The sequence below is a fragment of the Protopterus annectens genome, chromosome 1.part2, assembly GCF_019279795.1.
Source record: "Protopterus annectens isolate FY-2018-M chromosome 1.part2, PAN1.0, whole genome shotgun sequence".
NCBI classification, from domain to species: domain Eukaryota; kingdom Metazoa; phylum Chordata; order Ceratodontiformes; family Protopteridae; genus Protopterus; species Protopterus annectens.
The window spans coordinates 227,599,214-227,624,159 of NC_056727.1; the positions used below are offsets into that span (position 1 = coordinate 227,599,214).

The following is a 24,946-nucleotide window of genomic DNA, read 5'->3' on the forward strand; positions in this document are numbered from 1 at the left end:
TCACAGGAATGCTTAAAGGTAAGATGAAAAAATGGTTTATCCTAAACACTGCAGTGTGCACTAGGGGAGTTAAATGTGAAAGTAGGTAACTTAAGTTTTACCTGTGTAAAAAGTTAAGTTTTAGTGGAGAGTAGCTATTTTTAAAACAGCAAGATAGACTGAAAAGGGGTGGTCACTTTTGTATTCTGGTACTATGGAATACAGTAGGATGGCCAATAAATTTAAATAGTTGAAGGGGAGTGATTTCACAAAATGATAATGTTGTGCTTACACAAGCCAGTAAAAACAGAGAGGAAATGAGATATATGGTCAAATTAATATAAGGGGAAGGCAACTAGAAAGACAGTGGTGTTTTAGAACACTATGGTAACCAGATGGGAGGGTGGGAAAAAAACGTCTACCTGACTCACAAGAGACAGAGCTGTGGTCTCTTTTCAAGTTTTAATATGCAGTTAAAAGCAGAATACAAGTAAAACACAAGGTAAATAAAACAAATCACAGTATTCAAAATAAAAAAAGGCAATAAAGTTATACAACAAATAAAAAGCAAACTAACCTTTCCCTCACAGCAAAGTGTAGCAGAGTCTGGGTGAGCCTTTCTAGTAAAGCTCTGAAATGTTTTATTTTACCCCTTAATTAGAAGGTTTAGTTCCTAGCTCCACCCCCTCAGTTCACAGATGATTGACCTTAACTGACCTGTTCTGTTGACCTGTACTAATTTCTACCTGACTGACGAGACAGAGCTGTGGTCTCTTTTCAAGTTTTAATATGCAGTTAAAAGCAGAATACAATTAAAGCACAAGGTAAATAAAACAAATCATAGTATTCAAAACAGAAAAAGGCAATAAAATTATACAACAAATAAAACGCAAACTAACATTTCCCTCACAGCAAGGTGTAGCAGAGTCTGGGTGAGCCTTTCTAGTTAACAGTTTACAAGAATTTGTAAGAAAACTTAACCTGAAATGGTAATAAGAACATGAATGGATCAGATTTCATCTGTTCCAGCACATGCAATCTACCTTTAAAGCCAGAAGCTTTTTTAAGGGTGACTTTGAAAAACATGAGATTATTAATGAGTAAGCTTGTTTAGAAATATTTTAATTTAACTTCTAATAAAAGGGATGCCTTAAAGAATTTACAGTTAAAATGGAATTAGTTAAGGCAAATAAAGATAATGGCTTGATTGTTTTAAATGCTGCTGATTACAAAAGATGGCTGAATGAAATGTTAAATGATAGAAATGTTATAGTGTCAGTTAGTGTGGGATTAACGGAACATATATATTTATAAATTCTTTAATAGAGGAATGGCTGCTGGATTGATATTTTTAAAAAAATAATCCAATGGTAAACCAATTTTTCAGTCAGCCATAATACATAAGTGTTTAGAAAAAGCACCATTATTGCCAGTGGAGACAGTATAACTGAAACTCTAGTCATTTATGTTGTTAGCCAACTGCAAAATGTTGTTGTGTAAAGTAAATCATTTAAAAATGTCTCTTCTGTTTTTTAAGGAGTTTAAATGCATTTAGAGTATTAGATACTATTTTGGTGACCATTGATGTGCAATCTTTATACGCCACTATACATACTGATATTGGGTTAGAAGAGGTTACTGGCAGCCAGATGATTTAATGATAATTACATTATATTAATTGTGGAAATTATAGATGTTACTCTATCATGCAGTTTTTTTTATAGACTGATGGAAGTTTTTATAAGAAAATGAATGGGGCGGCTGTAGGTGCAACCTGTGCAAACATTTTTATGTCTAGCTGAGAATCTACTTTTATTTTTTCTTCTTGTTTTGCTGTGCATATTGCTTTGTTAAGCATTTCATTAGTGACTTAATAATTTGGAAATAATTGTAATATATTTAAATGACTGATTATGGTTTTAAAACTGTTTTTTTTTTCTTTTTGCATTTGGGGGTTTACAACACCCAGGATCAGTTGTCATCCAAAACTGTTAAAAAGCTAGGACAATACAATGCTTATTTGAGTTATTGATAGCTTGCACACCAAAACTTTGAAAATGACAATATGTTGGAACCAGTAGACTGGATGAACAAGAATTGTTTATAAAGGAAAGCAAGATGCTATCAAATACATTTTATAACATTTGCTAGTAATCAGTTAGAGAGGGCAGAAAAAATATGTACAGTAAACTGTCAGTTAACCGGAACTCAAGGAAACACAACTCTCAAGCAACCAGAAAAAAAAAATCGAAGAAATATAGTACACTTTTCATGTGTTGCACTTTCTGTCCCCCCGAAACATACCTTACGTTTTTAGAGTTTGAGTTTTAAAAAGGAAGGTAGGAATAAATTCTCTCTCCACGACCTAAGAACAAGTCATACCAAACAAATAGTATAGGGTACAGTATTAGTCAGGCCTGTTTTTAATAGTAACTGTCATGCAACCAGAAACTATAGTAATCCTGCATCTACCAATCCTCATGGGTGCTGGTTAACCGAGAGTTTACTATACAGACTTTATTGAGTAGCAAATGTTCCTGTTGTCAGAAAATAAATATAATGTAAAAGATCATAAAATGACCACGTTAATGGCTTCATCTGTGGATGAGAGAGCAATTAAGGCTTTTGTAAACGATTATTGGAAAATATTTGCTGGCTTTCCTGCACATGAAAATGGGTGAATGCTAAACTTGAATTTCTAATAAAACAGGTAGAAAATTAAAGATGTTTCAGAATAAACTAGACAGTTTATTTATTCTTACATATAAAACAAAGGTTACTGACAAATGCAATGACTGTAATTATTGCAAGTGCATTAATCACTGACTATCTGATTTGGAATTAAGTGACCATAGTATAAAGATACCAGGAAACTTTAATTGTAAATCCAGATGTGTGGTATATGATGCCAGCTGTACAAAATGCACTGCATTTTATATAGGGAGAACCATAAGGGAATTACATTCCAGGATTTACAAGGATATGCATGTTACAAATGTTAACGATAGCACTAATTCACTATGTTGGAATGTAATATATGTTCTAAGGCTAAAAGTTCATATCTTCTGTGACTGATGAGGTTAAAAATGTTAAATGCAGGTTTGATTTATTTATTTTATCTTTATTTTTATTTTATTTATTCTTTTGTTGACTGAGTTCATCCCACTAGGATAGTAACCTGTTTCCAGGGGTGATCCAAGGTAGTATTGATAATACTAGGGGAAATTTAGCCAGGGCATCGGGAAGCTTCCTCTGTTCTTTTTGATAGGTGCCATGGAATCTTTTACATACACCTGTGCTACCACCAACTCAAGCAGATGGGCCCTCAGTTTAATGCCTCATCTGAAAGACAACAGACTCAGGAGTGTAGCACCCCCCCCCCCATGCTGCACTTGATTATGAAGAAAATCTAAATGGAAAAAATACAGCTGTCAGTTGATAGTTACACCGAGCTAAATTATATGGAACATTTTAAATGTTATTTAAAGATAAGAATATTTCTGCACTCTATATTGCAGTTTGCATTGCCAGTATATATAAGGCACATGAATACTTTCCATAACCAACATGTTACAGATTACACTCCCACAGCACAAAGCCAAAAGGTTTGGAATTATAATAATGGGATGCAGGCCATGGACATCCAGCCAGCATTTTTGTTGGGTAGGCCAGGTCTTTGTGTCCCTGCATAGAGAAAGGGTTAGATAGATACTAACCACTAGATTAACCTGCTGTTGCCATCAGTTTACCTGCTTAACTATTGCAAAGGGGTATAATCTGCTACCAAACTGAAGTGCCAGCCCAACAAATAGTATTTCAAAGCATAAAAAGCCCACTTTATAGCTAGACTCTGTCTTTCACTTGCTGAGAATCTCCTTTTTGAATTGCTGAACTTCAAGCTAATAGAGAACACAGTGTCTTCCTCACCTTTAATGACGTTTCTTACAGTCTGGGGTTTCTAATGTTATATCACTGGGGCATGCTTCTGGTAACAGATAGGATCCTTTTATTGAATAACCAGAATCACATTTTGACACGCCTTTGGCCAAATGCCTATGCAAATACCACTGGTGTCAGTGCAAGTTCTGAAAAGGACTCTGAAGGCAGAACAGGCATAAAAACATATGATCTGATGTTGTCAGCCTTCACACAATCCTTGACAGTGAGTTCAGTTCCGAACCTCGGAATCAAGATGGCCATTTACTTCAGCTCCTGCTCTCCAAACTCTTGAGCCAGGCTCTACCCATGATACTCCTCTCAGAGATTACTTCAGATCTCGTTTGCCACTTCGCAGACACGATGCATTTGTTTCCTTCTCTCAAGCCTTGGTGTATTTTGTGAGTATTGTCTAAATTGTAGACTTCCTTTCCTTGAAAAATTTGAGATTTCTCTAATCCCTTTATAACTCTTTGCATTTCTACCCGCTCCTCTCTTTCTTATCAAAGCCATTTTTCCTCTTTCTTCTTCTACCATTGGTAGACTTTCCATTACCATCACTGGTACCCTTTCCCCTCCTTTATTTACATTTTTAAGGTATTCTTGGATACCATCATTGGTATTTCTCTACCTATCTAAAAAAAAAAACTTTCTAATTGTATTCATCTCACTCTGCTCTGTCACGTGATTGGGTGATAGTTTCTATCTGCTATTATGGATGAACAATAGGAAAAACTTTCTCCTACTAGACCCTCTAAAGGCACCTCCAGGTTTAAGAGATGTAAAACGTGTGGGCAAAATGCCTAACTCAGATGGGCATACTCTATGCGATTACTGTCTTGGCAAAATCCATCTACAAGAGAATTGTTTAGTTTGTCATGGGTTTTCAACCCAAACTTTTACTGAAAGGAAAAATAAATTAATTTTGAAAGGACTCTTTAAATCCAGATTTGACGAGGCCATTTCTGGGTCCAGGACCGAAGCCAGCACTTCCTCATCATCATCATTACCTGCTTCTAAGAAAAGGCCTTCCTCGGTTCCAGGGTCTTCAGAACTGTCAAGGAAAATAGCTAAATCTACCTCAGTACCAAAGAGTTCATTGGCACCAGAGAATTTAATTGGAATTAATTCCAAACTGGCTTCGGAGCCGACAGCTTCTTCTTCAGCACCTACTGATGCCTCAATACTAAAGCAATTAGGGCTGCCTCCACTCCCAAGAACATGCTATTCTCCATCTATAGACCCTTTTAAAGACACTCCCTTTGTGGACGTGAGACTCCCTAAATCTCCTTTCACTGCAGCTGTTTGATCTACTAAGAGTCTCTCAGAGGCAGATATCATGAGACTGGTGGATCAGCTGCTGCTGGTGAGGGGATTGTCCTCGATTCTGAGCCACACCAGTGTCAGAACAACTCAGCCTGTGACACCCTCCAGATCTTCCTTCTCCAACTCTTGCAGAGCCTTTTGAGCCCTCGATTGTGAATCTCCCAGCTCCGGCTATCTCAATTTCAGTAGCATCTTAGTCTCCGGTTCCAAGAACTGCCTTGAGTCCCTCCAAGCTTTCAGCACTGGAAACCTCCTGGGGTCGAGACTCTCTGGTCAGGTCCGAGATGCATGGTACCTTTTCAGCTCCTTCTGAGTCATCCATGTCTCCCGGTACCCCGGCCTTTGTAGCATCGACCCAGGCTTCTGTTCCAGGGACTGCCATCTCAGCGTGGGGTGTGACCCCGGTTCTGAAGGAGTCTATTTCAGTTCCATGCTCCCATCACTGTGTGGGGGGGGGCAGCCTTCCGGATTATGGAGAAGGCATTGTCTGTTGGAGATGCAGAGTCCTTGCCATCCCTGTTGGGACAGATTTCCGTATCTCCTCGACCTGAGCTACCATCAGTCTCATCCCCGGGACAGAGCGCACAAAAGTCTCAGGTAACACCTACCTTAGTAGGCTCCTCTTCAGGTACTTTCCTGGATCATCCCCTGAGGAAGGCCCTGTGAAAAGAAAGTACAAGAGGAAGCACTTAGGCTCTCCAGAAGAGTCTTTCATTGATGATACTGATTTTGATGAAGGGGAAGATTCCCCAGGTCACCCCTGATGATGTTTCCTTCAGAGACATCCAAGAAATCCTGAAACAGAGGGGTGGCTGGTCCTCCTCTCAACCTTCCTTAGTGGAATCAGTATACCTGGAGGCTTTTCATGCCCAGCCATCTACTTCTTGGAGCTCTCCTCCAGCTGACGATCTCATTAAATTTATCGCTCTGCGGGCATGGAAAATGCCCATTGCCATAGAACCAATCCTCAAGAGACCTGATCGAGTATTATCAGCCCCTAAGGAGGAACCACATTGGGCCAAAGGAATTCCCGTTGATGTCAGAACTTGCCGAGGAAAGTCCTACTATCCATCCTCCTAACAAGGAGTCTAGGACTTTGGATAGATTTGGAAAGCACGTCTATGCTTCAGTTATCTTCACTGTAAGGTCCTTGAATTATATGGTGCACTTTACAAGACTACAGAGGGATCTAAACAAGGAGCTCTCAGATACCGTCGAAGGAGCAGTGGCTGAAGGGGTACAAGATAAAATTACTTCTCAGCTTGCAACCCTAGAAGCAATTTCTAACTTGTCCATGAGGGTCATTGCCCATGCAGCTGAAGGGACGACTAGGGCAGTGGGTTCAGGCATAGCCATCAGAAGGCATTCCTGGATGCACTTGTGCGACTTTGTGTAGCCATTTAAAGTGTCATTCATCAATGGTCCATTTGACAGATCTTTCTTTTTTGGTCCCAAGTTCAAGGATACCCTAGCCAGATGTGAAAAGGATGGTAAGACCTTTTCTGCCATTGGCATATGTTTCTCCCCTCCTCAGAGACTGCACTCTAGGAACCAGGGGAGTGGGAGATTATGGTTTAAAAATCCAAAGGGCCTTTCCAGGATTCACAAAGCAAAGACTTCTCCTGGGGCAGAGGGGGAAGCAATGGAAGACGCCATCCTAAAGGCAGAATGGACCGCAAAGTCAGGGATCCAGAGAGACATTCTCTGGTGCTTCCTACCAGTACCCCTGAATGGGGGCCTGATTGGCCAGCGCTGGAGGCAGTTGGGGGACGGCTTTCTCTGCACCAATCTGCCTGTCAAATGTTAACAACAGACAAATGCATGCAGGGGAATTATATCCAGAGCTTACAAAATTCCTGTATCACAACCCACAAAACCCCAGAAAAAACTCCCGGACATGCCACCCAGTCTCAGGGAAGCAGCAGTTCTAGAAATTCAAAGACTGCTAACCAAAAGAGTCATCCAAAAAGTCCCACCAGACAAGAAAGGATCCGTATTTTACTCGAGATTCTTTTTAGTGCCCAAGAAAACAGGGGACTGGAGACCCATCTTGGATCTTAGCCAATTCAACAAGGCAGTTCAACAAACCATATTCCGGATAGTCATGGTTCAGTCAATACTTCCATTTGTGGAAAAAGATGAGTGGATGTGCTCTGTCGACCTCCAAGATGCTTATTACCACATACAAAATGGAAAAGAGCTCCAGGAGGTTTTTGCTCATCCAGCTGGGAGCCAGTCATTTCCAGTTCAGAGCGCTGCCCTTTGGACTCACCACAGCCCCCAGAATGTTTACCAAATGCATGGCAGTGGTAGCAGCTCATCTAAGACTGCAAGGGTTTTGAGTATTTCCATATCTCGACGACTGGCTCCTCACTGCTGCCACCAGACGTCAGTTAGAATGGGCAAGAGATTACACCATACATCTCTGTACATCTCAAGGAATAACTATAAATTTCGATAAATTCACACTTCTACCCACTCAACAACTAAATTTCATTGGAGCTCACTTAGACACTGTCTCGGGAATAGCATCTCTCCCTCCAGAAAGGCTACAATGTGTAAGATCCCAGGTCAGTCAATTACTACCTAATAACAAGGTCACAGCAAAATTAGTTATTTGAACATAAGGCTCCATGGCAGCAGCAATCACTCTAGTTCCCTTGGCAAGGTACCACATACGGATATTGCAATGGCTACTAGCGTCCCAGTGGTCTCTCATACACCAACCAATGTCTCAGCCAATTCTGATTACCAATCACTGCAAATACGACCTGTTGTGGTGGCTATACTGCAGCCAGATTCTCTTGGGTCGTCCTTTCATTCTTCCCCAGCCCCAAGCCATAGTGACCACGGATGCTTCCCAGACAGGGTGGGGGGGGGGGGCACTATCTGGGAAGGACAGTCCAAGGCACATGGTCCCAACTGGAAGCCAGCTTGTACATCAGTGTACTAGAGATGAGGGCAGTGCTGTTAGCATTGCAAGCATTCCAAGATGTCCTCCCTCTAGGAACAGTAGTGATTCAGACGGACAACATGTCAGTAGTCTGGTACATAAACAAACAAGGGGGAACCAAATCTTACCAGTTATGTTGAGAAGCACTCTGAGTTTGGCAAGGGGCGATTTCTTCCAATCACTTTCTCATAGCAGCGCACATTCCGTGGAGTTCCAATGTGATAGTGAACAAATTCAGCTGAGCTATTCTCTTCCTCACGATTGATCTCTCAAATCAGCAGGGGCGAACAACATTTTTCACCACTGGGGCCAACCTTGCTGCAATCTCTTTGCCTCTCCTCTAAACAACAAGTGCAGAAGTTACTTTGCCCTAACCCCCCACCTTGGGGGGAGTCATGCAGAGATGCTCTTCTCCATGACTGGCCTCCCTGTCTGCTCTATGCTTTTCCCCCAATTCCTGTCATGTCACACTTCCTGAAGAAAGCCAAAAATACAGAAAATTCAGTAATCCTCATTGCCCCCTTCTGGCCTCAACAAGTTTGGTTTCCCTTCCTGTTGCCTCATTTAATTCAGAAACCATGGATTCTGGACCCAGCTCCAGATCTGCTGTCTCACTCCGAGGGCATGGTGCATTCAAATCTCCAAAACCTCAAGCTCACTGCGTGGCTTCTCTAGTTCCCATGATTGCCAGGCATCCTTCTCTTTCCACACCTGTCCAACAAATTATTGTCGCTCATCACAAATTCTCTACAAGGAAATTATACCAAAGTAAATGGGAGAAATTTGCTAGATGGGCTCTGGATAATGAGACAGACCCGTACCCTTATTCCAGTGGTATCCACAATGTATTAGATTTTCTGGCTTCACTTTAACAGTCGGGTTTCTCTGCGTCAACAATTAAAGTCCACCTAGTCGCAATTTCAAACTTTCATATAGGACTGGATGGTGCTCCTGTAATGTCACACAGACTGTGTAAAGCATTTCTAAAAGGCCTCCTAATGCTAAGAGCACCATTTAAAGAACCTCTTCCCCCTTGAGGATCTAATTGTAGTTCTTCAGGCCCTGACTATGAACCCCTTTGAACTATCAGCAACTTGTGACTTAAAACATCTGTCTTGGAAAACGTTATTTTTGGTGGCTATCACTTCTGTCAGAAGAGTCTTGGAACTTCAGACCCTGTCATGCAAACCCCCATACTTAAATTTTCATAAGGATAGAGTTGCACTTTGAACTAATCCATCCTTTCTGCCCAAGGTTGTGTCCAAGACTAATATTAATCAGAATCTACAGTTACCAGTCTTTTTCCCAAATTTTTCAAACAAGGAAGAATATGCTGTCCATTTACTTGATGTGCACAGACAACTACATTCTTATCTTCACCGGACTAAAGTTTTTAGAAAATCAAACCAACTTTTTCTCGCATTTTCTTCTCTCCATCTAGGTAATTCAGTTTCTAAAGTTACCTTAGAGACTGCATCACATTAATTTGTCATTCTAAAGGACTCCCGCTCCCAAAAACATTTCAAGCCCATTCTGCAAGAGCAGTAGCTATGTCTGCAGTCTTTCATGCCAGAGCTTCTTTAGATGACATTTGTATAACAGCCACTTGGTCTTCTCATCATAGTTTTATCACTCATAACAAATTGGATCAGGTCTCAAGGGGACAAGCATCCTTTGACTCTATGGTGCTTAGGAATATTCTTCTATGAGACCTCCCGTGGCTAAAGTAGCTGGGGACTCTGCCCCACTGTCAAGGATTGTGTGAAGATTGACAACAACAGATAAAGAAGTTATGTCTTACCATAACGTTCCATTTGTGTTGTCGATCTTCACTAATCCTTGACATCCTCACCATCCTTCCCCCATCCTGAGACTCTTAGGAGACCGAATTTACTGCTTGGCTAGTTTCCCTTTAAGGACTCATATTTGGCCTTGGTTAATCTGACTATCATGTATCCATGACCTATCACGTCTGACTGCCATTCCTTGGCAAACTCAATCTGAGGTAATCTCTGAGAGGAACGTCATAGGTAGAGCCTGGCTTGAGAGTTTGGAGAGCGCTTGCTGAAGTAAACAGCCATCTTGGTTCCAAGGTTCGGAACCAAACCCACTGTCAAGGATTGATGAAGATCTACAACACAGATGGAATGTTATGGTAAGACATAACTTCTTTTTTATTCAGTAATCCATTAACTAAAGTAGCAGCCCATATGACTTTTTAGTTTCAGAGTAAAACAAAAAATACATTTTTAGCAGTGCTTAGTCCACACAGCACTTCTAGTATATAGGCTGTATTTTATGTAAAAGGAAAGTCCAAGGCTACAGGTCTCTCTTTGGCCCAAGTCTCAGTTCAGAAAACGTATACATTCACAAGGTATAATTCATAGTTTACACTCCACAGGTAAGCCTCAAATGGGATTCTTGTCATTCTGTGCTCCCAGGTCTTCTTTCCAGATGAATCTCAAACCTCTGTTTGAGAAATTAACTGTATGAATTTAGCCTTCTAGGCTTCACCCTATATAATATGCAATATGTTATGGTAAGGGGTATTTAAGACAGTATGATGTAGCTAATTGCCATGAAAACATTCTCATACTTCATATCATAGCATGCATTCTGAGTGCATGTTTAAAGACACATACACACGTCCTGTAACAATATTACACATGTAAAATATTCACATATTCATTTATGACCTGAAATGATTCTCAGCTGCTTATTGAAGTCTAAAGCTCCTGTGTCAATCTATACTACCCATAGTGTAGCTCTTAACCAAGCTACTGATGAGCAGTTACAATTTCCTGGTGCTGTATAACCACATTAAAGCATCGCCCTAAGTCTGGTAAGGTGCATATTGTCAGATAAGCACATTACTGTCATGTGTTTTAGTGTAACACCATCTTATATCTTTTGACACACTTCATATAAAGAGCCACTGCTTGTTAGTGTAGAGGTAAGCAGTATAATGCACCTAAAAAATTAAAGATTTTCCTCAAACAAGTCACTGAAAACTAGCCAGCATCATGGGGTAGAGGAATAAAGCCCTAACTATGAACTAGACGACCCAGGTTTGATTAGCATCTCTGGCATCTGAGGTACAGGCAGAGAGGATGGGTAGGCTCATCCCAGAAGGGAAGATGTTTGCCAATGACACTCCCTAAGGGGAGATATGGTCCAGTTAGGAGAGTAGTCTTCAAACAAGGTCGACAAATGTAGTAGAGCAGCAGAGTTTCGGATGGATGATAAAAGAACCCACCCGCACATTGAAGCTAGACAACACTGTCCCCAAGGATGCCCTTAAGCTCCTTGCAAACCGTGGCATGAAATTTGATATTGACCAGAGGGAGATTGGAGTGCTGGTAGACACAGCAAACAATGTGGGACAGTATGATGGTTTTGTCACATATGAAAGAAAGAGTATAAAAAATATTTAAAAAGTCACTCAAAACTGTGTGTCATAAGAATCACAGGAATACATATTCAATAACATTTGAGAAACTGATATTTCTACACTGAAATTTTAGTTCATAATATTTTAGGTTATAACAAGTAAAACAGAATTTCAATTAACTAAACAATCAAAGCCATGAGACTATAGAACTTTCTTTAAAGGGACGGTTGAGCTTACTACTGCAGTGACTGTACCCCTTGCTGCATAATCAGATGTAACCAAGAGTTCCTCTTATTATGCAAGTTTAATAGCATGTCGAACAAACTGACACCTCTTCATGTTACTGCAAGAACGTTATCACTTATCCACAGTAGTTCTGCATAGTCCAACATAACAAAGTCTTGTATAATGTATCTCATTAACTCTCGGGCAGCCTGCACAAATCTGGTATTCCAGAGAATTTCCTGAAAAATAAATGTAAAATAAGATAAACAAATGTAAATATTTTGTGAACAATAAAAGATATAACTGTACATATAACAATGTTATCAGTAAGTATTCTTTATACTGATAATAGTGCATTTATAGTCTTCCATAAATATTAAAATATATTATAATCCACACAAACCCACAATTATATTTGTTTGCTAAGCTTTCACAAACAAATTGTCATATGTTGGAAACTGTACAACCTAAGCATATACAGTTGGAACTTTTTTGTTAACAAGACATAAGCTTTCACATGGCAACAAAAAAAATCTTCTAGAAGTCCATGCTTATTGAGATAGTTACAGAAATATGAAAACATATGCTTAATTGTTCGCATAATAAAATAATACTTAATTTTTTCAACATGGGCAACTTGGAGTACAAATATCAAAGACAGTTTTCTACATCTTCTAATGTTTCACCTGATGTCATGCAACAGTTTGTAAATCACTTGTTTTTTGAAGTATTATATACATATGGAAATACTGTTTATTTTATAGTTACTAACAAGCAACTAGAAATATCTCAGGTACTCTGTTATATAAACTGGCATTGACAATGAATATTCCTGTCTTCCAACCATAATGTATCACACAAACGATAGCCCGACTGGTCTGGAACTAGGTAATAAAGGGTCAACGCAGCTTCCACAGCAAGTCCATTTAATGTGCTAAAAACATCGAAACATAACAGCAACTACATCCACAGAATACATCCACATCCACGAAAATGTTAAGCGCTTTCATCCGCCAATGGCAGACTTCATCAGAACAACTAGCTTCAGCAGAGACTGTGTATTATATACAAATTTTGGCGCCAAAACTTTTTTAAAAATAAAGAATTTCTTAAAGGCATAAAAACTCATTGAATAATATTTTGTGTACTGAATAGTAAAACTACATGCAGAAAAATACAATCTTTCCATAATTAGAATGCTTAAATTTATCCTTATATCTAAAACCTAATTATAAATGCATATATCATGAATGTAAATACACATTATAAAAAGTATATATATGCTATGTAAATATATTAACAATCAATCATATATAGTATTAGAAGATTTGAATTGTACGAAGATTAAAAGTAGGGATGGCAATTGTAATACTAAACAGGTAGTCTATCTTGCGAAATGTACAGAATGCTCTGCATTCTATATAGGCAAAACTGAGAGACAACTGAGGAAACGTATTTATGAACATTATTATAAGATTAAAATTAAAGACCTCAATAATGCCTTATATAAACACATTAGCGAGGCAGGTGAACAACACATATTCATGTTTTCTATTATTGACAAAGAAAATCTTAATCCCCTGGGTGGTGACTGGAAAACTAGATTGGCATGTAGAGAAAGTAAATGGCAAATATTAGTTGATGCCACCAGGAGTCCAGGTCTTAATGATTCAAACCATTTCTTAATATGTAGTAGATATACATAAGCATATTTATTTATTCATCTATTTTTGTATGTATTTATTTATTTATTTATTTACATATACATACATATCAAGTCATACTATATGATATCCTATGATTTTTCACATTGTCATAAAATATATTTTTTTCAAGTAATTGTTTTACATTTATGATGTGTTTTTCTAGACTTGGGATACATACATTCATAGAGTCTTTTTTTTTTATTTTAGTGTTTATACACAAATTGTGAGGGTATACTAGTACATTTTTATCATATTAGCATTTTTATATTATATATATTATATTTATTATATTTAGTATATCTTATTACATATATATACTTTTTATAATGTGTATTTACATTCATGATATATGCATTTATAATTAGGTTTTAGATATAAAGATAAATTTAAGCATTCTAATTATGGAAAGATTGTATTTTTCTGCATGTAGTTTTACTATTCAGTACACAAAATATTATTCAATGAGTTTTTATGCCTTTAAGAAATTCTTTATTTTTAAAAAAGTTTTGGCGCCAAAATTTGTATATAATACACAGTCTCTGCTGAAGCTAGTTGTTCTGATGAAGTCTGCCATTGGCGGATGAAAGCGCTTAACATTTTCGTGGATGTGGATGTAGTTGCTGTTATGTTTCGTTGTTTTTAGCACATTAAATGGACTTGTTGTGGAAGCTGTGTTGACCCTTTATTACCTAGTTCCAGACCAGTCGGGCTATCGTTTGTGTGAGTTGTACTCTATTTTGCTACCCATAATGTATCACACCATACTCCTCAATAACATGTAGGGCTCTCAGTTATGAAAATATGAATAATACGTGACGATTGGTGAATAATGTCTCATTGGTGGGACATTAACAATTATAGTGTCATTATGTTAATAAATCCTTGCACTTTCTAATTCTACTTATTATTAGCTGATAAGTCAATTAGTTAAAGAAGCAAAAAAAAAAGGTCTGGATGCCATAAGGGGCTATGGTTGCGGACTGGAAGTATACAGAAAAAGCACTATAGGTTTGAATGAGGTATAATTTCAAGTAAACTGCACCTCCTAGGTCCATTGTTGAAATGGCATTTTTATTATTAGTCACCCATGACCCTTCTTACAGCAGTAACATTGATAGCTGAAATCTGTTTTTAAACACCGTTACTGAATTATTATTTGTGACAAAGGCAAACTTACATTTATATAAAAGTAATCAAACCATATTAACAAATTCACATTTACATTCTGCATCATATTTATTGCTCCATACGATATAATCAAACCAACAGTACATACATTGTTCAATCCCTGCCTTCTGCTAAACTTCATTCCTCCCCCAAAACATTTTCTGCATGTATTGTTCCGACTTCCTGTTCTTTTGTCTCTATTATAACATTCAGTACTTCAAGTATGGTTGGTTTAGACTTTGATTTCAGTTTTCTATTAATTGCTTTTTTTTGACAGCCACCAGGATTAAACTTAACAAGGCCTTACTATATCTAGGCAATTCAGATCCTTTATCCAGCTAAAAGAAATAATTTCCTTAGTTACACTCATTTGCTTACCCAGTATTCCTGACAAGAGTACTCTGTAGGGAATTTTTTTAAGTCTGCCAACTCCTTATACTCCAAGAACATATGCCCCAAGGTACATCTTCTCCATTCTATGTTTGCCATCTACCTGAGAAAAAATTCTTTGGAGTCTCTTTGGGTTATAAAAGTACCTTTGCAAACACTTCCAGGCAAAAAATCCTAAATGTTCCAGATTTTGTTGTATATTTGGGAGTCATACATATATCCTCCTATTGTTTATTTGTGAATTGCTTGTCTAATTTCTCTTCCCAAATTTTTCTGACATCTTCTGATTGATTCCTATGGTTATTGTGCAATATTTTATATGCCTTACTAATTACCCCTTTTTGGACAACAGCTTTTGTTCTAGAGTCAGCTAAAAACCCAGCCAGTGCAGGTCTTTCACTTAGGATTCCTCTATCACTTTCCATTTGCCTATACTCTGATATCATTCCTTGATAGGGAAGGCAATCTCCTACTTACAGTCCAAATGTCTTTTTGGCCTCTTCCCATTTTATTACCTTCCCCTCTCTAATTATTTGTTCCCAATACATTGGTTATTTTGCCAGCTTCCTCCAGTAAATTCTAGTCCCCTCTTGTCTATTTTCTGTACCCCTAATTGCAGTCATCTGTAGAGGCAGAAACTTCTTTCTCCATTCCATTGTTGGCTTAGTTCTTCTACTTTATGACTATAATATTCTCCAATGGCTGTTGTTATTCTCCTTAAGGGTCTGCATCCAAAATCCCACTCTTTCCTTATTTTTTGGAATTACCCCCTGCTTCATCATTATCTCTTTCCACTTTGAAATGTAGCTTTCTGCTTGTGTTATGTATAAGAGCATTAACTGCATAGTTTATCCCTTCAAATTAGGTAATCCTAAAGCTCATTGTTCTATTGGAAAGATCAGCTTATCTGACTTGATTCTTGCTGTCTTCCCTCCCAGATAAAATCCTTCATCTCTTTATTACTTACTCTCCATAACTTCTCCTCTAGTTGATAGAAAAATGTCTGACCTGTGTATAAAGCTAAAGGGACCAAACATTTTTTACTGCTTATATCTTGCTATCCATATCCATAGGCAAGCACTTCCAGTTTCTCAGTTTTTGTATTATGTTTTGTTTAGTCTCTTCCCATATATCGTTAGCTGCCATAACAGAATCATTTTTAACCCATAATACTAAATACTTCATTTTTTTCATGTCCCCTTAAATGTGGGTATTGCTGAAACAGTTTGTGTTTGGGTACATAGGTTACAACTATAACATGTGTTTTATCTTCCTTAATATTATGTCCCAAAAAAGAACGGTCTCAGAATGTCCCACCACACTGAGATGTCCTTTTTTGGTTCTAACAAGTACAAAATAATATCTAGAAATAAAGGCAACTTTTCTTGAACACCATACCAAATTACATCCTTGAATTTCTGAGTGCCTTATTTTCTTTGCCAGTGGTTCTAAATATAACACAAATAACAAAGGGGAAAGAGGACCCCCCCCCCCTCCAGTTCCTCTGTTCAGACACAACTTATCAGAGAGGAACCCTCCCACTTTGATTTTTGCCCCTGATCCCTCATACATCCTCCTGTGTGACTTGCACCAGAATCATGTTGGAAAACATATTTTGAACTAAAAAAAAGTACACTTTAGTTCATTTTAACCTGACAAAATGACTAGGAACTGCAGGGAGCAACCAATCTTGTGAAATACTGTAAGACTTTAGGCATGCACATATCTCAAATTCTGATGTATGTTTTCCCATGCAGCTATTAATATAAACCTATGGGCAATAAAATCCTATTTCCATAAGAATATTTTGAAGAAGCAGAGAGATTGCCATGTGAAGTTGTCAAATTCAGGGTGGAGTGGCCTTTTGAAATTCACAAACTGTGTGTAGCTTTTGGTTCTCTTCTCAATGAAAAAATATCAGAACAAATATATAATATGATTTTAGACACCATTCATAAGGGATGCCAGCAACAACCTGCTCACCAATTTATACAATATCAAAGGCAGACAGAAGGAATACTTCCAGTAGCTTCTGCATGAAGAAAAATGCAAAGAAACTTTACTGCCCCATAGGTAGTCAACAGTGAAAGAGGAATACCACCGTAGAAGCAGTATAAACAGCACTAAGAAAGATGAAATTAGGGAAAGCAGCAGGCGTTGATGAAGTCACGGTAGCTGTTATTAAAATGTATTTATTTGTCTTTGTTGACCAGGAAAGTCCAACTGAGCAAAGCCCATTTTCAGGAGGCCCAGGGAGAAAAGCTCCATCGCAACACATTTATATTAACTAGTAAGTATAGACTGTTCTCAGGAAAACAATAGTTACATTTTGCAGAAAAATCAAACAACACATATATATACAGGAAAACTATTTACATGTATATGTATAAGTGTATACATTTCTGGTATCTTTAGATTCTTGGAAGTAAACGGATTTATTCTTTATAATGGAAAACATTGTAGCATAGGATGTAGCTAGGTAAGCACTGCAAGGAGGTACAGACATTTTGAGAGCATAGCTAGAGTTTAGTGTGTGGCAGAGGAGATAAAAAGTTAGAAATGATTTAGGTGAAGTGAGAAAAGGGAGAGAGAGAGGTGTGTATAAGTGAGTAAGTTAAGATGAGGGAGAGAGAGAGAGAGGTGTGTATAAGTGAGTAAGTTAAGATGAGAGAGAGAGGTGTGTATAAGTCAATAAGTTAAGATGAGGAAGTAAGCTGTAGGAAATGCTGGGGGTTTAGAGAGTCTTCCTGGTGCTGGCATGATCAGGATATATTCAGATGTAGTTTGAGTAGCCTTTTAAAGTATGGTAGTTGGTCAGCAAGTTTGGTGTGTTCTGGAATGGTCTTCCATATTTCTGACATAGCAGGAGTACAGTGAGTGTCTGGCTCGGTTATTACACTTAGGTTATCTGGATAGTAAATACATTTATATGCAGATACTAATTGTAAATGTTTTAGGATTTTGCTTAGTTCAAGACAGTAAGTTGTCTCAAGGCTTGACAATGGTGGGTTTTATGTGCTGAGATAGTAGCAAATTTAGTAATTTTATTATAGCAAGAGGCTAGTTTGGATTCAAAAGTGCTATTTAAGTTAGGATAGATTATGTGTAAACTAGGAGTAAGTAGGTTGAGGCTAATATTCGCCATGCTGTGCCTATAAGGTATTGTTTGGCTCTACAGAGAGAGCCCAGTTTCTGATTTGTCTTTTTTATGGCTTATGACATAAGGTAGTCATATTTAAGATTTTAATCAGTGACAACTCCCAGGAGTTTACTGTGTGTAACTATTTCTGTGCTAGTGCTGTTTGCTGATGTAATTAGGGAAGATTGCTTTTGGTTGTTATATTGTTTTGGGGTGAAAAGCATTAATTTAGTTTTGTTAGGGTTAAGAAGCAGGCATGAGTTTTTTAACCAGGTTTCTATAGAGGTAAAAGACGTTTAGGCAAATTCTTGGAGTTTGGAGAGTGTTGGGTCTGCAGATATTACTGCTAATCATCAGCGTCAAAAGACACAAAGATCTTGACAAACCAAAAGAAACCAAAAAGCACGGAACCGAAAACGACTTAATAAAAACGTGACATTTAGTAATTCCTCATTAAAAACCATAAACAATAAGTACTTTTGTCCATTAAATAATGAACTTCCTCAGATTCGTCAGGATTTAATGGACAAAAGTGCTTATTGTTTATTGTTTTTAATGAGAAATTATTAAAAGTCGCCTTTTTTATTAAGTCATTCTCCGTTCCTTGATTTTTGGCTTCTTTTGGTGAATCATCAGCGTATTGGACAATGCTTGCATGTTGTGTGACAGTATGGAGTTTATTTATACAGATGTTAAAGTGGAGTGGTCCGAGGATTGACTCTTGTGGTCTTCTGTAGTGGCAGGTTGAAATGGGGAATAATCCTGCTGCCATTTAACTGTTTGCTTTTTTTCAGAGATAGCTAAGGAACCATTTAAGAGTGCATAGGGAAATTCTAACACAAGCAATTTCAGAGAATAAATGTTGATGTGATAGTGTGTCAAATGTTTTAGATAAGTCTGAAAACATTGTTGATACAACCTTGCCATTATTTCTAAGTTGATTTATAGTGTTAGTAAAATGCAGTGGAGCAGTGGTTGAACTGTGATGGGGTCTGAAACCATGCCGTACTTCTGAAAGTAAGTTATTGGAGCTGAGATATTTTATGAGTTGTGTGTGGATATACGTTTCAAGGATTTCTGAAAGTGGGGAGGGGTCTGTAATTATTAAAGTCAGGTGATGTATCCCCTTTGTGTAATGAAATAATATAGAAATGTTAACAGATGCAGGAACATATTTTAAAGATGTGGATCTATTTACTAGTACAAAGATGGGAAAAGCAATGCCATCAGCAGCTATTTTTAGATATTCTGATGGGAGTTTGTCAGCGGACAGGGTGGTGAGTTTTAATTTAAGTAAACGCTTTTTAATAGCAGAGGTAGACACGTGAGTGAGGTTGAAATGGTGGGAGAGATTTGGATATGTTGACTGGAGAGAGAGATAGAAGGTACAGGGCCAGTATTAACTAAGGCCAGTTAGTCTATGTAAAGTAGTTTTTAAACTAGGAGGAAATTGATTCAGAGCAGGTGCTGGTTGTTGGGGAAGGGATGATAATTTGGAAAGGGCACAGTAACTTATTTAGGGTGACCATAAAAACGTAATTTTTTTATGTTTATGTTGGAAGTTATTATTATAGTAGGTTTGTTTATCTCATTTCATGCAGAGTTCACAAAGGTTTCTTAGATGTCTAGATACTTGTATTGAGTTTTGAGTCTTAAGTTTAAGACTTATTTTCCATGTTTTGTTACTTTCTAACAGTAGTTGATCTGATGTTGTCAATCTTCACTGAGTTCTTGACTGTGGGTCAGAATCGACTCGGCCGTTATTCCAGCTCGCACCTTCCAAAAACTCTCAAGCTAAGCTCTACCTATAATGCTCCTCGCAATATTACTTCAGATCGTTTGCTGCTTTATAGTGCCAGATGCTTTTTCTCCTCTGAACTATCGAGCAACAGTTAATTACTTTAAAAACTGTACGTCATTCATACATTTCCTCTTAAAATTGTATTACTGTTCATTTATTCAACTACCAGCTTCTCTTAATCTCTATTATATATATTTTTTCCCTGTGTGCGAGTGACCTTTCTCCTCTTTTTACCATTTCGGTAGTCGCTAATGTACCATCGTTGGTACCCTTTCCTTAACCTTGGCTGGTATTTGTTAAGTACCATTGTTGGTACAACTTTTCTGTCCTTAGTTTAATTTAAAAACAAAACTTTCTGTAGCTCTTTTATCCATGTTTGTGTGTGTGTGTGTGTGTGTGTGTGTGTGTGTGTGTGTGTGTGTGTGTGTGTGTGTGTGTGTGTGTGTGTGTAAGAGACTTCTCACTAATGGTAGACAAACCAGTTAAAGGGACTTCTGGCTTGAAAAGATGCCAGAAGTGTGACAGAAAACTTCCAAACTCTGACAGATACACTCTTTGTGTCGACTGTTTGGGGGTGGTACATCTGCAGGAAGACTGTGCCATTTGTCACAATTTTAGCCATAGAACACTAGTTGACCACAGAAATAAGCTTATCCTTAAGGGAATGCTTAAATCAGACTTTGACGAGGCCTTATCTGCCTCCAATACTGATGTCAGTTCACCTTCCTCGTCATCCTTTTCTACCAAATTGGATAAGCCTAAGAAAAGAAGCCAGTCGGTGCCAACAACTTTCTTTGGAACCACCGGTTAAAAAATAGCCAAGGCCGCCATGGTTCCTAGAGTTTCTTCAGAACTGGTGGGTCAAGTGAGTCAAACTTCAGTGAATTTGGTGCCGTCTTCTGCACCTTCTACATCGGCACCGAGTTCAGTTTCAGACTTTCTCATTTTAATACTAACCAAACCTCTGGAGCCAAAGGAGTTTTCCTTCAAGGGAACTACCATGCACCAGATATTCACTTTCAATGGACCCCTTTTTGGATCATCTTCCTAGACCTTTTATGGAGAAACATCCATTTAGGTCTCTTTTGGTTGCTTCTGTCTGATCCACCAAGAGTCTAACAGAATCCAGTATCATGAGATTGGTGGATCAGCTGCTTGTGGCAAGAGGATTACCTCCTTCTATGGTTCCTAGCAATTTTGGCTCTGGAACCTTGCCTATTTCTACTCCATCCTCTGTTCCTCCTTCGACTCTAGCTGAAACTTTGAAGTTAAACAGCTGTAATAAAAATGGTTTGGTAAGTGTAGTGTAGGAGAAGTTTTGAGAGATACTCTAGTACAATACAGCTAGGGACAAATCAGAATTACTATAATCTCTCTGAGGGGAAGGAAGACTGTGGGAATACTAAATGGCACTGGTGGAGGATATGAAAAGAACACCACAGAGAACAATGCAGTAACAAGATAGTCCAACTGTGTTTCACAGCTGAGCCTAAGATTCACTACTTTTACTCAAATACCGTATGGCCCTTCCTCAGGTGTGCATTAGCAGTTGTTCTTGATCTGCAGCCCACTGAGTAGGTGTAGCACTAAAGGAGTATGTATAGCAAGGAAGGGAGGGAAACTGACTCCATTTTGTTTAAAGATAGATATTACGTTTTAAGGAAATATTTTGGCTGAGTTAGTGGAGGAATGGTTCCAGAGAGTATTCATGGCAGTATGGAAATAAAGACATATTCCAGATGACTGGAGTATAAGCATTTGTGTGCCAGTGAATACGAACAGAGGGGATATTTACAGGTGTGGGCAATGTAGAGGTATCTTGTGTCACACTGCATGAAAGTACTGGAGAGGGTGATTGATAAAGGAATATGCAGAGTAGTAGAAAATAAGATGAGAAATGAACAATTTGGATTCAGATCAGAATGCTACAAAACTGACCCAATGTTTGCAGTGAGACGGATAGTAGAGAAGATGCTAGAGATGAGAAAAGTCCGACAGGGCATTCTTAGATACGACCATACCTCTCAACCTCTTAGCGCAAGAAAACTGGACAAAGGCCCAAAAATAGGGATACATTTTAAATATTGCTCTTATAAACTTAGAAAGTTGCTAGACTAACAGGATTTGTGTTAACATGCGTTTTCTGAAGGATATGAAATTTGAAACTCAAGTACATGTCATTATTTATTGACTTTAATCCTTAAATCAGGTGCGTGATTTGTCAAAAAACACAATTTTTTTGAGGAAAATGCCAAAAATATGAGACAAAAGTCTGGGCATTCTGCAAAAATCTGTACAGTTGAGAGGTATGCATATAACAAGGTCCCACAAAAGCTAATTTTGGGCAGTTCTGAGACCGTTTGAAATCCCAGAAACAGTGGTAGAATTAGTGCAGGCTATCTACAAGAACCCAATGGCACAGGTACAAATAGCATTTGGACTCACATAGGGGTTCCCAGAGGGAGTCAGTGTGCATCAGGGTTCAGATCTGAACTCATTGCTGTTTATACTGGTGATGGACTACATTAGCAAAAAGTTCAGAGGGGACAGAGATCAACAAAGCTACTGTATGCAGACTATTTGGCATTACATGCAGACTCGGAACAGGAACTTCAGCAAATGATAAGGGAATGGAATGCAAAACTGAAGGCACACAGGCAAGACAGTTATCAGGACAAAAAAAGGCTCAGTACTGCGTAGAGTAAAACAAATAACCACTGGAAAACACAGTTACAACACCCAGTGGATGCAGGAAGCAGCAGGGGACAGAACTCTTTGTCAAATAAACTACTTTTTGGATTTGGACATTGTACTTGTGGTCCACTCGGACTATTGCTTCTTGCATCCATCAGATGTTTTAACTGTGTTTTCCAGTAGTCATCAGGACAGCAAATGGAGGATATCAGAAGAAGCTGAAAATTAAGAGAGTAAGGAAAATAATGTGACAGGTTAACAGTTTCAGGTATCTAGGAAGAGTGGTTGAGGAGAAGGACCTCTGACTCAGAAGATCTAAGGAAGAATCAAAGGGGCTGCAGCCAACTGGCACAAAGTGTCAGGGATAGTATTTTACAGAAGAATGCCAATGAAGCTGAAAAGAAATGTGCTCCAACCAGTGGTGTGACCTGTACTTCTGTTTGGATCAGACACCTGGGCAGTTAATGATGGGCAGTAGAGGAAGCTAGAGGTAATGGAGATGAAGTGCCTGAGATGAGTGTTAGGATGCACACTGTAGAAGAGACAAAGAAATTAGGACATCAGAGCAGAAGCCAAAGTAGCTCCAAAAACAGAAAAAGTCAAAGAGAACAGACTGCAGCAGTGCAGGCACATGTGCAGAAAAGCAGAAGATGATTTGATAAAGATGATTTGGGAAAGACAGCCAGAAAGCACGAGGAACTATGGATGTCCAGCAAAGACATGTGTGAGAGAAGACCTGCAGCTGAAAGGCATGACTGTTGAAGACAACAAGAGAGATTACAGCTGTTGACACAAAACCCTGACTTCATATAGAAAATGTGAAAAAGGAGGTTGATGATCCTGATGTGTTTTCAGTCCTAAAAGAATATATATTTCTGTAGATGAATGATCTTTTTTATGTCTTGATGCATATTTTTTATAAAAATTCTAGATGCAGCTGGTGCTAGGAATTTGCAAGTAGGAGCTCAATGTTTTATAAATAATTATGCCAGTAATATTCCTTGAAAGTGTAATGAAACATTTATTTTTATTTCCGATAATCCGGATGCACAAGATCTGTGTTCCAAACTGGAGAGACTTATCTTTAAAGAAACATCAACATTCTATAATATCGGCAGCCTAGAAAGGTATGTTGAACTTGACATTACACCCCGAGGTTTAAGGTCCATTAAGAATCCATCTACACCTTTTGATCTTACCAATGAGATGGAGTTTAAATTTCATGAAAGATGGATAGCGGCTGCACATCGGTGCAGCTTAGAATGGGTGTCTATTTTGATTGAAAGGGACAATATGAAAAAAGACCAACTTGTTGTGGAAACTAAACAAGTTTGTGAACAGTTAGTGAATATTACATCTAACTCTACTTTAGAGAATTTCCTTTTAAATATCAACATGAAGCTAACAAATTATGAGAAAGAACTAGTGGAAAGAAAAAAATCTAAACTGACAAGAGACATACGGGATTACGAACACAAGAGGGCGTTCGTATTCCCGAGCCATCAGAGAAGCCGAAAAAAGAGTGTCTCCTTTCAGAAGGGAAATCCGGTTTCGGAACAGCATTCAAACAAGAACTTCCTGTCAGGTGAAAGCGGGGCCTCGTCATGGGAAGAAGATGAAAGGGAAAATTTTCCGGAATTACCAGGGGCAGCTAATTCGGAAGCTTTTCGAAAAACCTATTCTGAATCAAATGGACATTATGTCAATACGAGGAAAAGGGGTTGGACCAACTCAGAACGCCACAGAGACTCGGGCGATGGACACTATAAGAAAGGTAGATGGACATAATCTGTTTAGTAACTATGTGGTTAATTTATCAAATTACAAACTTGATGACATTGAGATAGCTATTTTAGAAAAAGGCCTTAAGTTTGTACCTACCTGTATACCTAAGAAATATGAGCTTAAAATTGAACTGTTTCAATTATGCCGTAAAATGTATTTAAGGGAATACTTTTTTAGGTTAGATAGTATTCCTGCTAGTAATGTTAACTATGAGATAACTTCAATATTTGATAGTGATTTAGAGAGTAATGACAGTTTTTACTCATGCTTATCGGATGAGGAAGGTGGAAATAATGCATATGACTTATTAGATACTCATATGTTGAAAAGTACTAGTTGTTTTCTTCCACCACGTAAAAATGCTAATATATTGAAATTTGAATCAATGTTAAATATATTACTAGAGAAAGAACTAGAAGGATTTATAAGTAAAAAGCATGCTTATAATTTGACA

The 24,946-nt window shown here is 38.2% G+C and overlaps 1 protein-coding gene across 1 annotated transcript in view; it reads left to right on the plus strand.

The window, feature by feature from the left end:
- Window positions 1-24,946, plus strand: part of SLC1A4 (solute carrier family 1 member 4) — a 1,171,557-nt gene that overhangs the window by 1,073,167 nt on the left and 73,444 nt on the right.